This window comes from Poecilia latipinna, unplaced genomic scaffold, assembly GCF_001443285.1.
Source record: "Poecilia latipinna isolate Pla-1442-1.1 unplaced genomic scaffold, P_latipinna-1.0 Scaffold1198, whole genome shotgun sequence".
NCBI classification, from domain to species: Eukaryota; Metazoa; Chordata; class Actinopteri; order Cyprinodontiformes; family Poeciliidae; genus Poecilia; species Poecilia latipinna.
The window spans coordinates 85,479-101,094 of NW_015113814.1; the positions used below are offsets into that span (position 1 = coordinate 85,479).

At 39.7% G+C, this 15,616-nt stretch overlaps 1 long non-coding RNA gene across 1 annotated transcript; it reads right to left on the minus strand.

Moving 5' to 3' along the window:
- Positions 1 to 2,112: 2,112 nt before the first annotated feature.
- Positions 2,113 to 13,868, minus strand: LOC106960574 (uncharacterized). Its single transcript, XR_001427602.1, has 4 exons — positions 13,802 to 13,868; positions 11,670 to 11,888; positions 9,574 to 9,656; positions 2,113 to 3,267 (listed from the first exon to the last, which is right to left on the minus strand). It is a non-coding gene; the product is annotated as an uncharacterized LOC106960574 (long non-coding RNA).
- Positions 13,869 to 15,616: the final 1,748 nt, after the last annotated feature.

Consider the following 15,616-nt stretch of genomic DNA (forward strand, 5'->3'; position numbering starts at 1 on the left):
TGCCTCGTGCTCCTTGAATCTCTCGTTCACTATACGAGACCAATGAACCTGGTCATTCAGCGTATTCAGGAAGTCAGCTGACCTCATAATGTTGCTGAATCTGACCATGACCATTTGCAGAGACCCCAGATCATAGCGTTGCCCCCTCAATCCTGTACTGTCGTCACCTGATCGGCCTCTCTTTCGGACGCATCCATCGCTCTGGAAGAGTTTAAATCTGGACTCGGATAATTATAGAAGACAACCTGTTAGAGGTTGCAAAGGATTTGAGTCTGAAGAAGAGCTTCACCATTCAGCAGAACAGCAACCCCAATCATACCACTAGAGCTACAATCACATGGTTTAAAGAATTTCTGTGTTAGAATGGTTTAAATCTAATTGTAAATCTGTGGAAATACTTGAAAATTCATGTTCACAGATTATTTCTTACCAACTTTCATGAGCTTTTTTTTTTTTTAATAAGAATGGATAAAAAAAAAAAAAAACAGGTGTCGCTCAAAAGACTTGCACACGTAATTGCAGCAGGCGCTTCTACGTACTCAGCGGCTCAGAAAACAAATTAACCTCACATCATTGATTTTTACTTGTACATACGAAGGCGATCCATGTATTATTTTCTTTCGACTTCAAAGTTATAACCTCCTTTGTGTTTGGTCTACGTAAAATCCCAATAAAATACATAAAGTCTGTGGTTGTTGTATGATGGTTATGGGACATAACGCACTTCTTCTAAAAACCTAGCTACACAGGCCAAAGACTGTAATTATCTCAAACCAATGACACTAAAATGATCACTGTTCTCACTCTCGGTGGAAAAACAGGAACCTCTGATCTTCGATTCAGAGGATCAATAATGTAATGTAATTACAGTTTAGCTCACTGGGCACAGCAGCTGGTCGTCATCCTATGTGCCTCCTGTAAAAAATTCTGATTAGTCAATGATTGTCTATTCTTTTCCGGGCATATGGAATCAGCAGCCTATTCGCCACCACTGTATAGTCATTGATTAACCCGGGCAACAGATGGGGGAGCAGTGATTGGGCCGTATTGTAAGGCCTGCACTTTGCCATCTTGCAGCACACTGGGTAGTCTTTTCTAAATGGGTGCAATTTGCTATTCTATCTGGAGATTATTGCAAATCTCTATTTTTTGTTTTTATTCTTTAGCTGAGAGGTTTGGAGAAATAAAATGAAACTGAACCATTACTTTGAATTTACTAGAGCTGTCTTTTAGCAGATGTAGTGGCTCATTTATCCATCCATTAGTAATTAGGGACTGACTCTTTTGAAAGTAGAAATTGTCTGGAGAATGTCATGACCCCCAGAGTCCATAATTCCCTCCCTCGGTTTTTTTCCCCCCTCTGGCTCTTTCTGACTCTTTGTTTTGCTCTTTTACTCCCAATCCAGCCGTTCTTCTGTACATACACCCTGAACGAACTGCCGTGCATTATCGTAATTAGCAACATTTAGAGACTTGGTTAATTTTCAGAACTTGCATAAATCTAGTTCACCTCTGGAAAAAAAAATGGATTGTTTCTCTTAAGTTGCTGCAAACTCTATGATGGGTGGATGAAGGGATGGATCAACTGGTCAATGGGATGATGGATCTCAAGGTCGATGGATGGGTGAATAGATGGATCTGCCAGATGGACGCATACAGACGAACTGATATTGAAAACAAATTTAAAATAAACATCTCTACTTGCCTAAAAATGATTAGTGTATAATTTATTCCCTTCATCGTCCCCTGAGCTCCAGGGCATCTGTCCAGACTCCCAGCCTCTTTGAGGGGCCGTGCCCACTGACCAACACTCCCTCTGGGCTTCAGTGGCAGAGAAAAGTCCATCTGTGGATCTGGACCTGCAGAAGTGAACTCCAGCAGTCTCTTTGCGGCTGATGGATCGCTCCAGACATAGTGAGGGATTCTTAGGAGACGTGCATGCATGCACACACACACACACAAAGAGGCAAACTGAACAACAGATTGACAGATTGTGTGTGTGCGTCTGCCTGTGAAACTTGAGAAACTTTCAAGTGCCTCATGTGTCCCCTCAGTGTCCTCCTCATTTGATTAGTTGCCTTAAGGGGACTCTGTAGATCAATAGCTGACGTTGGGAGCTCCCCCAACCGTTCAGCTCTCCACACACCAAGAAAAAAAAAACCTCCAGCATGCTCCAAGCTCTGCTGCAGTTCATTTAGACCAAGCTGTCAATCATCACACCACAGACAGCTCCAGCCTGGACTAACGTCTCCGAGATGCAGAAGGTGGGTGGGGAGGGGGGATTTAAGCTTTTGAGTTATTTTTGTGAGGATGAGGTATTGCTTGTCTGCCCGGTCCATCTGGGAAGCGTACGAGGATCAATTAGTTCATGTTCCCCATTATCCCTGCCAATAACTCCAATATGGGCTGCTGTATCACCATCAATAACCCCTAAATCAGACTTTTTGGCACTGACCACAAGGAAACAAGCATATTTAACTTGTAGGTCAATCATCGCAAATACTCTCATGCTGGACAATGTCACTACTCATACAACCATAAACCCCGTACTGCTGAATATTAGGTTAACCGCCGTGCTGAAGGGCATGCTGACATTAGCGAGGAAGGGAAGCATTTTATCATCCAAATTTTCCCATGTGGTCCAGTAATTGGAGCGGCTGGAACAAAAGAACCATTAGTGCAACCACCTGCAGCTTTATAATGTGCAGAAAGGACAAGCTTTTTATGCAGTGCATGTTTAAATAAATACAGCGATGGCTGGTGCTGTAACAGCCTCACAAGTTATGTGGGGTTAAAAGTTACTCTAACAAAAAGAAGTGATAACAGCTATTCAAAACTACGTTTGTGATATAGGTGTGCAAAAGTTTTGAGTCATCTCTTGTTTCTTCCATTTAAAGTAATCTCATTTTTTTTTTTTTTGGTTTTAATAAAACCCTAAGCAACATATTGCCTTAAAAAAATCTCTGGTGTGCTCTTTGTGTTTTTCTTTCAGGAACAGAAAGTTTTAAGGCTCTCCTCCCATCCAAAGCGTTCGTCTGAAATCGGCTCCGATTGATGTGGTAACGTGGCATCGCAGTAAAGTTTCGACCTCCCTTTCTCCACATCAGGCCCGGGTCACAAAAAGCTCTGTACAAAGTGTTGTGCGGTTGGATCCGAAGTTTGCTGCATTACTTGAACAGAAAGTCATTGTGCGCATTGTCCACATGGTATGTGCAACCACATGATTGCACATCATCTGTTTGGCTTCGGTTTAAAGTGTGGGAGAGCCTATAAAGGACAGAACAAGTCATGTTTGCAGTTTGCCATTAGCCTAAAAAGGACATAGCAAACATGTGGAAGAAGTTGCTTTGGGTGGGCAAGACCAACAATTTATTTTTTCGGCTGAGTACAATTTTTTTTCCATCCAGCTATTGGGGGTCTGGTTCCGATCTCCAGCTATCATTGAACGAGAGATGGGTTCCACCCTGGACAGGTTGCCAGTCCATCACAGGGCAACACAGAGACACACAGGAGAAACAACCACACACACACACACACACACACACACACACCTAAGAACAACTTGAGGAACCCAGTTAACTCAACAGTCAGGTTCTGGATTGCGGAAGGAAGAGACGACGTTCAACAGGGCAACAGTAAACACACACCCAGAGTTGCAATGCAATGGAAAGGATTTGATCAAAGCACATTTTTCAGTTTAAATGGTCCAAGTAAAGCCCAATCAAATCCAAATCAGGTTCCATTCAGAAAGTGATGTTCACTCTTTTTCAGATGTTTTTCTAATTATAGGTCTAACTCAGCTTGAGCTTTCGTTCAAAGATGGATGGACTAAACAGGTGATGGTTAGATGTACAAAGCTGGTATAGACACACCACAGGAGTCCTGCAGCTGGAATTGCAATGAAAAATGGTTGACCCCCATGAACTGCAGATGCATACCTCATATTTTAGCATTTTCATCTTTAAAAAAAAATGTCATCGTAAATCTACTTGCACTTTACGTTGGTCTGTCACATGAAATAATCAAAGTCTGCAGAGGAAAAACACGTTTGACCAAATCTCATGGAAGGGCTTTAGAAATAACTATTAAGAAATCTAGAAACTAGCACAGTGGCTCTGTCACGTCCACAGCCTCTAAAAGCCGAGTGAAAGATGGCGGTTCTTCAAATCAGAAGCTGACCTCGCGCTGGAGTGTGTCACAGAGGGGTCAGTCATTCCTAACAGCCATTTCCACTCCCTGCCTCGTTTACTTGTATGAGCCAAATAGAAACAGAGTGTTCGACAAACAGCCTGTCCACCCACCAGCAGATTTTGTTTTCGCCGACAACCTTGTAGACACCTCGACAGCTGCAGTGACCCCCCCCGACACACACACACTCCACTTTACACCAGTAACACGTGCCTAAACCAGCATTGTCACCTTCCCTTGGGGCGCTCAGGGACACAGCCCGCCGCCCACGCCGCTGTCACTCTCCCATAGCTCCGCCCATCAGCTCTTCCCTCCCACGCACACAGAAACACAATCATCGCCCGCCTACTCGTGCCAGTTAACCTGCTAATAAGGCTGCCGGGGGTTAAATCAGGTTCTGCTCTCTTGCTCCCCGCTCTCTTTCAGGAAACGAAAAAGGACCAGTCGGTTCATGTGTTGGGTTCTGCTGCCCACGCAGACAGCCTGATGGACTGCTCCACCTAAGAGACTGACTGACTGCGTTACAGATCAGATGATTGACTGGATGAACATGTCGCCTGCTGGGACTGCGTGGGAGCGTGGGATCTTTAAGTGAAATGTGATTACAGGCTGTGAAGGAACGGACGGTGTTACAGGCGTGAAAGACTTGGCCGGAGAATGCAAAAACAAAAATATTTGAATGTGTTTATAGGTCTCTCTATTGTACGGAACACTGTGATGAATTTAGACACCTATTCATGTGTTCCTGAGATTCCTGCAACAGGAAAACAATCTGGCAGCAGTCAACGCAAAATGCCCTGTTATGTATATTAACAGTATATGTGTAATTAAAAAAAAAATCTATCGGTTTGTAACTGTTAATTGCAAAATGCTGATTTTTTTTACTCGTTAGTTTAGTTGTGAAAATTTCAAATCACTGAAAATAACTGAATCTTATGAGCAATTAAACCCCGTATTTCTAATTCAGTTTGTTTATATAGTTCATATTTAATTTTGTTGAATTCTGCAATATTTAGCGTAAAATCATCTTAGCACTGCCCTCTGTGGGCTGTAAGGTGGCTACTGCAGTCAAATTTTCCTATTGGTGACAACAAATACAGCCTGGTTGACGTCTACACCACAGTCGTGCGTTTGGGTATAAAACCATATCACTCAGTCACACGACCACAAGGCGAGTCAGGAGCTGGGACAGCGAGATCGATGATCGATGGCGTTTCTCAGCTTTCAATGTACGATTCGCCTGCAATGTGGACACAGAGTGCAATGGATCTCCTTATTGCTCGAATGTGTGAGGCTGACTGCAGTGATTAGGAAGCAGGAGGGGCTCTCACTCAGTATAGTTACTGCAAAGTGATTGGTGTTTCGAAAAAAGTCACTAAATTTGTGGCTATTTTTATTTATTTTCTTTTTTGAGAAAAGTTGCTAGAGGGGTCTGTAAAGTCACCAAACATAGCAGCAAACAGTGATTTTCTGATCCTGACTTCAGCCCATTTAACTCCTTCCAATCATCCCCACACACTCAGTGTTTCTTGGCTCCGCCCACTTTGGTGGAACGTTTCAAGAAATTGCCTGGGGGCGGGGTTATGCTCTCACTTTGATGTTTTAAGATATTCCTGCCCCTACACCAGGCCAGATGTAACTTCTATGAAGAGAAAGAAACAGAGAGAGCATAAAGTTAATTGCACCGACAACTGAAGATAAGGCATAACCGGAGAGTAGTAGGAGAAAGTAACAAATTGAGGACAATTTGAGGATCACTGTTTTAAAGTATAGTAAGCAGATTTTCAGGGTTTCTGTTTATCTTTACATTTTCTTTGGACTTTGACTGCTTTCTCGCTCATTTTCAGGGCAGTTTGTTAAACTATTCATCTCCGCTCTGTAAAACCTCATAGACTCAAATAGAACGAGACAGCATTGCGCTAAAGTTGCTGAAAAACTTAAGGATGTTGCAGCTTTCAGGTCTTCGATGGATTGTCCCCCTATTTGCCTAAAGATTTAACTTTCAGACTCTCAGTTCCAATAGTTCTGACTCATTCTTTTGTCTTTTATTTGTTCTCACGTTTCCCCATTTTCTGTGATGCCTTCAAGGGTAGATGCAGGGACTTGATAGACAATAAGCAAGCAAAGCTCCCTAAGTCCTCATAAAAAGCTTCAGAAAACATGACAAGACTGCTTTGAAAAATAACAACAAAGTCTGAAAGCTTGAATTTAAAACCCCAGTAAACTCAACTTTCAATGTTTTCCAAATCCCCAAATGTTGGCAGACTGGTTTCCGTTTCACTCCTCCGCTGTGAGTGGCGTTAGTGAGAGAACTGTCGGCAGAACTGAACAGATCCATGAAGAAGAAGCAGTTAATTTACTTAATATTCCTCACACTAAATACTCCTCACACCTCTTGTTCTCAGACCGCGCTCAGGACTGAAAGTAACAATTAACGCCAAATTGAAGTTTATTGTCTCTGTCACAGACCTGATGGACAGTTATTTCAGTGCCAATTGATATGCATCACCTCCCCTGCCTCTCTGCTACTCATATCAGTCTGTCCGTGATGATCATCTATTGTGAGCGCGGCAGCAACCTGAACACTTCACTGCACAGCTGTTTCTCTCAGACTGCATATATTAATAGTTCATAAATAAGCAAATAAATAAATTAAAAAAAACTGATGGGAGGAGAAAATGGGAGGAGAGGAGTGGGGGCAGGAAAAAGTTTCTCATCAGAAAAATTTAATTTCTCACTCCGACACCCACGAGAACGGGGGGAGGGAGGCTTGGGCGGCGGGTAATGGATGTGGGTGGGGTTTTAGTTTTACATATGTGTGTGTTTGCAAATGGTAGGGATTCATTTTCAGCTTTCTTTTTTTTTTTTTTAAATCATATTCTCCTGAACACCGGCATGTTTGCATATCTGTTGGAGTTCTTTTTCTTTCCCCGAGATCCACATTTGACAAACGTCTGAGCCTTTTATTGAACAGATACATTCCAGAAACATCGACAGTCATTACATGGAGCCCTGATGTTGGTGTCAGTACAATGTTAGTGTGGTTTATTGATGCGTCCATTACTGCCAGTCACTTTGGCCCTAATTACATGTCCTACATTTCACCTCAAAGGCCTTAACAGCAGGTCAAGTGGAACAGCCAACAAGGTAACATTTAAAGTAAAGGAAACTGTATTTTTTTGGTGCTTTACTGTTATTTCAACCTGCAGGAACGCTTCATTAACTGAGTCAATTCACATTTGAGCCGCAAATTTGAGTACAAGCTTGTTACTTTAGCACTTACATTGACAATGATTCAGTTTCGCTTAAAAAAATTATTGTTCTTTTTTACAATCCAGCATCAGAAAAATTGAACCCTTTTTCTTTGAATAAGTATTTTTGGTCCATATTCTGATGCAAATATCTTAGTGCACTTCAAATAAGACAAAACTAACTTACAATCAACTTTCCAAGAAACCACGGAAGCTTGTTTTAAGGTAACAATTCCTAAATATTGATGAAAAAGTACTAGTTTATTGGCAGATTATTTCACTTACAGCAAAACATTTTTCCAATTATTATAATTGGGTTACTGTGCCAGTGGAACAAGTACTTTTTAAATTAATATTAAAGGAATTATTTACCTAAAACTAGCTCTTACGTCTTACTTAACAGATATCTGTAAGTTAGCTTTGTCTTATTTCAAGTGTGCTGAGATATTTACACTAGAAACTAGATCACAGATACATGGTAAGATTTTGTGTTTTTGCACTGCTAAAAAATCCAACATTTTTGTTTCCTACAAAAATAAGGTTGCACTAATTTATACAATGAAAAATGTAATAAAATATATGTGGCTGTACTTTATCTTCAGAGTTGATCAGAATGTCTAGAAACAGGATCAGAATCTTTTTTAATTTTTTAACAACAATTAGAAATACTACAACGTACATACTCTATATGTACGTTGCTTGCCAGTTAATTGAGCCGTTAGTCACCACATTTCTCTCCAAAATGGGCTCAGTTTTGGTCAGAATGAGGCAGTACAAGAGCCACGTTTTTATTATTTTTTATTTTTTTATTAAATCTTAAGGTTTTGATTACACTGGCGAGTTTTTGCTTATTGGTAATCTTTAATCAAATGTCAACTGAGTTGTATGGAATAGCATGGGGATAAAATGAACCAACTCAGATTATATATAACTGGACAGAAAGTAACCTATCTGAGATGCTTATATATAATAAATTGCTTTGGCGCACTGTACATAATTAAAATCAATTCAACTAGACTAAATACTTTCTTTTAGCTCTGATGTCAAAGCAGGTTGGTTAATGTGTCAAAGTGTGGCTTGGGGAACATTTGCAGCCCTCCAAATGTTCTTGTGCAGCCCTAGGATGCACATCAGTGTAATGGATACTTGTTTTTTTTTTTATGTCTTTCAGGACAACATTATATTTGATTTAAAACAACATTTTTGGCCTGCAAGTTCTTTCACCCTGATGATGATTTGGCCCTTATTACAGAAGATTTGAACAACACTGAGTGAGATGAAAGACGACATTCCATCATTTGCACTATGCCCCTTCAACTTTCAATGTGTGAGACAGAAACAGAGGTGGTTTTGACCATCTAGTTTCCGATCAACATTGCTAAAAACAGTGTGGGCAGCATGGGAAAGAAAAATAAAGCAAACATTCTCTTTAAGACAGTCGACGCGGGCTGTATAGAAATGTAAACACATTTGCTCAGTTCAAGGCTTGTGACCTGCTGAGCCAAGAGCGGAAACACGTCTTCTCCGTGACAGCGGCGATGGTTCCGTGTCGAGCCTGAAGCGAACACCCAGCAAGGGTCAAACGAGGGCCGACTTTTAGTTTAATGACTAAACCTTGAAACCGTCCACCTCACTTAGTTTGTAATGTCCAAAACTGTTACTGACTATAAAGCTGTAACAGCTTAATCAGGCCTTGTGTTGACTGCATAAAAACAGAGAAAATGAAGGCAAATTTCTGCTCTCCGTCTAAGCCTTTTCTATATTTTATCTTCCAGATACAGAAGCATATTTGGTAAGAACTGCAACGTCCAACGTTTTTTCTGCTGAACCCCCCTGAGGTCATGTTCGACAGATTGTTTCCTGAACCTCAGTACAAAACTCCGGCTCACTGGTTCATCACGTGTTCCTTCTTGGTACTGACACACACAGGCTCTTTACTGCCTGGATAGCTTTAGACAAAAAGTTAAATAGCTTTAGAATCTGCAGCCAAATAAGAAGTTGATCTACAGTTTTACATTTGTGTGCAGAACAAATGAAAAAAACGAATCTCTTCAGAGAATTGAAGGGAAAATATCGTCAAATTTTAGAGGGATAAAATATTAAAAATATAAAGCAGGAACAAATTGTACTCTACCTTTCTGTAGTTTTCCATAGCAGATAAATCACTTCAAAAGCACTTGATGGCAACAACAAAAAAAAAAGCACTTGATGCCACTTCTTAAAAGTAGGAAATGAGGACAATATAAGGACGATGCCGAGGATCTGATTAAGTCTTGGTGCAAATAGGACTGTTTAATTGTTAATAAAATACTTTTTCTAGCTGAAATATGTCAAATCCTTTGTTATCTTGAGCTGTTTTTAGTTTTTGTTTCCTCTGCCAGTAGAAAATGTTGGCTGATCTCTGCTAATCGTGTCAACTCTTCAAATGCCCGTCGTACACGTTTAGCCACATTAAATTTTAACTATGTACCAGTACTTTAACTTTGCCTAAATCTGCCACATGTTTCGCTACAATTAAGGCCAAGATACAAGCTGTCGTGAGAAAACTGTCAACAGACTTAATGGCGTATGAAGTGTGACAGACGGTGTCCCCTGAATACCAGTTTGACAAGCAACTTTTGGACAATTAACGACCTTCTGAGTAAAGTCATGGACCGGTTCTGTGGAACGAAGTGAGGCTTGCATAGTCGCTCCATGGCTTGCTGATATAAAGCACAGTATTCTGGTGATACAGATGTTGGCTGGAACGGGATAACACATGTCTGCATGCACATCAGAGTAACAAGGCTGGTCAGAGCTGGAGCAGGAGAAACATTTCTTCTGAATCCTGCCAAACTTTCCAAGTTTTGAGTTGACGTTTTTATTGAAAGCTATCCTTTACCGCTGTGGTGAATTGCAAACAGGCTCCGCTCACAAAAGAACCCTCTTAAATCCTTGGGTCTGGTTCCTGTTTTTAAGGCCTTAGGTCGCTGCTCTCATGTCTCAATATTTCTCATGTCTTTTTCTGAACAAATTACCATATAAACCTTCACATTATGAACTGAAAGATGTGGATTTTGTGACTAATAATGTTGTCTTGGGTGAACACTGTGTTACGCCATAGTTTGATATTAAAAATGTAACATTTCCAACCTTGCCCAACTTTTGAGTTGTTTTTTTTTAGCTGCCTTCTATGTAGCTTTCTTTTGATATTTCTTTCATTTATTCTATTCATATTCAGTAAATGTGAATAAAACTATTGTCATTTACAAGACTAAACAAAAATGAAAGGTACAACTTGCTAAAAAAATTATACACTGTTTAAATGTCAATCCAGCGTTACTGTTTATTTTGATGACTTTGTCATTTTTAATTTTTATCAATTTTAAGTTAATAACTTAAAACTGAAACACCTGGTGGTTTGTGTCACTATATAATTGTGCCATTGATGTTTTAGTTGCATAAAATGTAAATGAGAATAACTCTCAAAATTACAGTTCCCATAAAACATAATTATTTGAATACTCATAATTGCGAATTTGCCATATGATCTAGAAAGGATTAATATTCTTTCTGACTTATGATTGGTTTGTTGAAATGACCTGCTGTATTAGCTCCTGCCATATAACAAATAAATCAGTAATCAGTTTCATGCAGTTTAAGCTCTGAGTCATTTTTGGCACAGTTTGCATTAGCCACCTGCCAAAGCAAGACAGATAGCATAAAGCATAGAGCCAATAATTGGGCGTGATTGCTGAAAGAATGAGCGGTCAATGAATTTTATACTATCTCTGGGTTTTTGAGCCAATAATTATCATGCATTTATGAGCACACATTAATCTAACTTGGGACATTTTAAGATGATTTGTTGTGTCAACACAACTGGAATAGACTCATACTACTATTATACAAATATTCTGGAGTTCATAGTCCATAGTCAGACAGATGGAAAACATTCATGGAAATTGCAAGTCTCCCCAGGGGTCCATGTCCCAGAAATTTTACTCAAATGTTTGTAAGGGCTGAGAAACTGCAAAAAACCTGAGAGATCCAACTCAGACTATTTAAGCTAACAGGCTAAAGAGCCAAAACTTTAGCCTGCACAAAACTATCCAGTGGAAAACCCAACAAAGTTGTGGTCAACAAAACACCTAGAACAATAAAATTGAAATTCATGAAACCAAATAAATATCTATTTGACTATAAGGTACAGTGTCATGTTTGGAGGAAACTAAGCAAAAGAAAACCTACCAACCTTTAGGCAAACTTAGAGTACGGTGATCTGGGCTTGCTTTGCAGCCGCAGCTCTCAGGAATCTTGCATCCATTGAGTCGACCTTAAAGACCTCTGTAAACCAAATTATTGTAGCATCAAATGTGAGGTCATCTGTCTGAAAGCTGAATTTTGGCTAAAGTTGGTCATCGACATGCCAATGATCCCAGACACCACAATGAACCTATAATGGAACAGCTTAAAGAGAAGAGTGAAAATTATTCAATGGCCCAGTCAAAGTTCTGATTTCACCTTGATTGAAGTGCTGTGCATAAACACAACTGTCTGGAAACATCTCTATAAGCAAAGTGGGCAACAAAGGGCTCAAAGTCAAACAGAAACTAAGTTATGATCTCTAAAGATTTGCTTCTACAAATTATGTCTACTTAGTTATTTCTCAGACATTTGAAGACAATTTATTTTTCCATTTACTTTATTTATTCCTTGAATAAACAGTCAGATCATATGAAAAGAAAATCCAGAGGGAATCATGTTTCTGTCTCTTCGAATGGTAAGAGACAGCAAACTTAACTCCACATTTGGAGAAATTTCAACTTATGTAAATCATAATATCCTACAAAAAATCTCATGTACATTACTGAAGTCTGACAAATTGATCTTCTTTCATAGTGGATTCACCACTGAATTTCCTAGACATTGTTTTGCTCCACAAAGTTGATAAAGCTTCAGTGACTCCCTGACGTTTCTCTGAATTTAAATAAAAACTCAAAAATCTCTTAATGATGTAGGCAGACAGATTTAAAATACAAACAACCAACTGGTGAAGAACAGAGCTGGAATTTGATTCATCAATCTGATTTCAAGCTCTTATCTGAGGTCGGGTCAGAGAAGCAGCAGGTCAAAAAGAGAAACCAAGGCAGTTTTCTCCAAGGACACTCTCCAGGACGTCCCAGGGGATCTCAACACATTCCAAGACCAGTAAGGAAAAGCAATCCTGACCCAGGGTTTCCTTCCAGAAAGACGTGCTGAAAACCCCTTGAAGCATCATCATCAGATTTCAAGTTCATCTGGACTATTTTTTTTTTTTTTACTCTCCAGGGCCTAAAGATTCACCACAAATCCCAATGTGGTAGAACTCATCACCAAGGCAATGCTTAATTCAGCCATTTTTAGCTGGAATAACCAGATTTTTTTTGTTTTTGTTTGGAACCACATATGGACGATTATATCCTGTGGTAAAAGGTGAGAGTTGGGGTGTAGTTGTTGCAGAAAAAGCCTTAATCCCTGTATCCAGCTACGATTCCCCCTACCAAAAATCACTGGTAAGATGCCAAGAAAACTAGACTTATCTTAAGCCGAAATTGAGAATTACTTTTTTTATTGTGTCTTACAACAAGGGTCTCATTCTTAGGAGCTCATTGTCACTTAAGTAATGTGTAGAATGTGTTGAAGGAAATGCAGAAATGACAGGCTGGATGAAAATGAGTCGGCCAAAAAGGCTAATGTTTACTGTAGCTGCTGCTTGAAAACGCTAACTCGACTCTGAAGTTAGCTTCTGAATGAATAAAAGCAGAGAAACAGAACGACACACTACGTCTAAGTGCAGTTTCAGCAGAATGATCTAGAACAAGCTTTAAGTAACTAAGTATTTTAGTTTTTATTATAGAGAGCATTAAATATATTCAAGACAGTGAAAAATTTAATGGAATCATCCTATAGCCAGTTCCCATATTGGGAGTTAAAACCGGAAGCCAACTTCAGCTTCTTATCGCCAGAATGAAAGGACATCGTATGCTGCAAAGAGCTACGGTTAATAACTCAAGTTGTTTACGGTAAGGATCGTTATCTAAACATTTTTCTCAGATTAGAATGGTGTGTTACAAAGACTTAAAAGTTGCTTTACTTACGGTCAGTTTAAACATCCTTTCATTATCTTCCTATTTGTTTTTATCTCGCGTTAGCTGCTGCTAATAGTATTAGCTCTAGCTAATCTGGTAAACAGCCGATTACATTTGTTCGTTTCAGCGGCACGTAAAAACTTTAAGGCAGTTTCCCCAAAATGCATGTTTTGTGGGCTGCTTTCGTCAGCCTCCACAACCTTGACATATTTTATATGTTTTATTTAAAGGCTCCAGTCCATCATAGCTCACCTGTGTCATGACCCAACATGCATTGCGGAGGTGAAAAAAATGTGAACATCTGTAGGGGAAAAATAAAGATAAAGATATACAATTTTTGAAGTATTTAGGAGTTTTTACATATCCCAAACAATAACGTTTGCGTTAATAGTATGCTTACAACATGTTTTGGCCAACATGTTCAACTATATGTGGATCCCTTTCAAAAATATTTTTATTGGTAAGATTCTAATTTTCTCAGAAACTTGATTTTTGATTTTCATTAGCTGTAAGCCATAATCATCAAACAGAAATAAACACTTGAAATATATCACAGAGAGTCATAATCTAATATAATATATGAGCCTACTTTTCAAATTGAATTACTGAAATAAATTAACTTTACATGATATTCCAATTTGTTGAGATGCACCTCCACACTAGGCTCATAATAAATGAATAATTAAATTAATTTTTCAGGAAGGCTAACTAGAGAACATTTCCTAAACAGCAGATATTGAAGTGTGAGCGCAAACCAATAAAACCAAGAAATAAAACTGCTCAGACATTATTTCCAGATAGAATTATGTCAGACTCCATCATCTTATTGATGTCTGGAAACATGCTAAACCAGAGAAGCAAGGCAGCAATAAAAAAAAGCTGTTTATTTATGTCTTTAAGATGAATATGTTTTTTTTTTTTTTGCCCAGTTATATTAGCTTCATATCAAAAACCAAACATGCCAAGCCCATTATGCGCCATAACGATTATGTGAGAGGATGAGATCTGGTAAGATGCAATTAAGGCCTGATTTCCCTCGCTAGTCATCAGTGTTTCCAATAAACCAAGGATTGGCCCGCTGGAGATACTTGGCCAGCCATTTGGGCTTAAGGACGACTCCTTTGGGTTGGAGCACGGCCACGCAGCTCAGCAGCTATGTTGGTTTTGTTTGTTTTGATCCACTTCCTTTCCACAGCACGCCGCTTGAAAGACTTTCCCGAGGATTACATATACCATGAAAAGTAGATTACTAGGCTCTCTGGATTTGGACCAAAGGCTGCTGAGAGATGAGGTCCTTTAAGACTTCTCTCTGATTCAATTATTTATCCTGGCACCCTGCTTTCAGACCTAAAGTAAGTCTAAATACTTTAGACGTCGCTTTCTCTCCTTTTTTTCATCCAAAACCAAAAGAAACAATGATTGGCAGAGGAGAAACCAGACTAAACACTTTAGATCTGTTGCACAGACAGAATAAAGGAGTTAAATTACCCAATAAACCAAACGAGGATGGGGAAACAAAGTCGTAAAGAGAACTTTTATAGATGTTTTCCAGTCTTGCTCGGTGATGACCTTTCCACAGCACCACCATCTTCAGTGTGTGTTTCCAAACTTTTTTCCGCGTAATTGTTCCGAGTGTCTCCTTTAGCGGGAACAGCCAGCAGGAGACGGTGCAAAGATCCTCCCCGGTAAAAAAAAAAAGTTTTCAATTATTAATGCCGGCCCAGCGCTGGCTGAACTCCAGGCTGGCCGCTGACGGCCACAACATTTCACTCACTCGCTTGCTGCCATGAATTATTCCCGGACTCGCCCTCGCGTACGTGTCTGTGCACAAACACACAATGTGCAAACATCTGGAAGCCAATCCTGGATCTAATCTACATGTGCATGTGCAGGGAGCCAAAAGGTCATGTGCAGCATTTAGAGCATAGAACTTCATCCAAGACTTTTAAATGTCCACTTCTCCACACTTCCACCGTACTTTGTGTGATCCGACGCACATATGCACACACTTCACCCGGACACACAATGGATTCCCGAGCACATCCAGGCCATTTGCAGTATTTCTCC